Source organism: Penaeus monodon, chromosome 24 (assembly GCF_015228065.2).
Source record: "Penaeus monodon isolate SGIC_2016 chromosome 24, NSTDA_Pmon_1, whole genome shotgun sequence".
Taxonomy (NCBI): Eukaryota; Metazoa; Arthropoda; class Malacostraca; order Decapoda; family Penaeidae; genus Penaeus; species Penaeus monodon.
In genome coordinates this window covers 10,064,684-10,064,889 of record NC_051409.1, presented here as the reverse complement: position 1 = coordinate 10,064,889, position 206 = coordinate 10,064,684, and the positions used below count along the sequence as shown (strand labels likewise).

Genomic DNA, 206 nt, shown 5'->3' with positions numbered 1-206 from the left:
TTACTGTATTTGTAGTAACATGTTCTTTAAATGTTGCTTTGCAAGCCATATTATTAATAATTACGATTATCAATACGGTAAGTTTTATATTTTAAAACATCTGTTATTACTATCACCTTATATTATGTAAGAGTAATAACAATGTTAAGAATTGCAGCACAAACTTAAAAATAACGAACACAACATAAACCACCTATTCTAGCGTG

At 26.7% G+C, this 206-nt stretch overlaps 1 protein-coding gene and 1 long non-coding RNA gene across 2 annotated transcripts in view; one reads left to right on the top strand and one right to left on the bottom strand.

Annotated features, from left to right (window-relative positions):
• LOC119588552 (gastrula zinc finger protein XlCGF7.1-like) overlaps positions 1-206 on the top strand; it is a 9,295-nt gene that overhangs the window by 247 nt on the left and 8,842 nt on the right. The gene's annotated exons all lie outside the window — the stretch shown is intronic.
• Positions 1-206, bottom strand: part of LOC119588553 — a 7,104-nt gene that overhangs the window by 6,177 nt on the left and 721 nt on the right. The window lies entirely within an intron of this gene.